Here is a 1,167-nt window from a genome sequence, read left to right as displayed (position 1 = left end):
TTTCTCACCTAAGATCCAAAAAAAGAGTATCAGAGTCAAATTTAGGTTTCTGGGACAGAGATAGAAACTAAGCATGTACTTTTACAAATTATATTGGCATAAAAGTGTTCTGTATAATGAGCATAAACATGACACTCTGTAGATGACAACAAAAAGTGGGCATGAAAGAAATATATATAACTAATATGTATATGCATCTGTGTCTATTTATATCTCTATATGTTGATTAATATATTTATATATATAATATAGTAGTAATTAGAAATCACTATATATCTATAGTTAACATATATTATATTTATTATATACTTATTTATGCATAGTATATATTTATATATGCATTTTAATGACTATAAAGAATTATGATAGTTTATATAATATATTCTATTCTATTAATTAGCTGTTAAAATGTCTTCCAATTTTAGAAGAAATTTAACTTAACAAACTATAGAAATGATCCCTGAAAGTATAGTCTTAGAAATTTAACTTAAAATAGAATTACTTTATTCTGCAAATGTTAATGAAAACATGAAGTGAACATATTAGTAATAAAGGCAAAATTATAAATCTAGTCTTTTCATAAGTCATTTTCATAATTTGTAAATGGCTTTTTAAGAAAAAAATCAAATACATCAACTAGAGTATTGAAAATACTCAGAAAAAGTAAGAGATATCCACAAAAAAGAAAATCTTTGCATACTTACTTAAATCACAAAGGTAGACAATATAATTACAAAAGCCAATGGAGAAATCTAATATCAGAACAAAACAATACAAAAGATTAAGAGTAATTAGAGTGCCAATGGAAAGTCAGAGAGATGAACACATCTTCTGAACATTATTCATATTGGCATATTTTTCAGAATAGAGGAGATTATAAAACTACCAGGAAGTAACATGGGTGAAGAAAACAGGAAATAATGAAGTTTTGTATCTGATACCATGATATCAAACATTTCTTAAGATGACCGTGTAGATCTTCCTGTATTTCAAACTGTTATTCCATTTCTAGCATAAGCATACAGGGCATTCACAGCTCTTAAATAACACAATTATGAAACATATCTTTGCCTTGTTGAAAAAAATATAAATTCCCCTTCTAGGATAGGAAAGGTCCATCACACATTTTAGCACAGTGGAATTCTATGCAAATTGGGGTTAGAGATG

The 1,167-nt window shown here is 26.7% G+C and overlaps 1 pseudogene; it reads right to left on the bottom strand.

Annotated features, from left to right (window-relative positions):
- Positions 1–400: 400 nt before the first annotated feature.
- LOC123389486 lies at positions 401–476 on the bottom strand (annotated as a pseudogene).
- Between the last annotated feature and the right edge of the window lie 691 nt (positions 477–1,167).

Source organism: Mustela putorius, unplaced genomic scaffold (genome assembly GCF_011764305.1).
Source record: "Mustela putorius furo isolate JIRA1106 unplaced genomic scaffold, ASM1176430v1.1 tig00003974_pilon_pilon_pilon, whole genome shotgun sequence".
In the NCBI taxonomy this organism is placed as follows: Eukaryota; Metazoa; Chordata; class Mammalia; order Carnivora; family Mustelidae; genus Mustela; species Mustela putorius.
The sequence above is the reverse complement of the archived record's forward strand: the minus strand, read 5'-3'. Positions and strand labels throughout refer to the sequence as shown.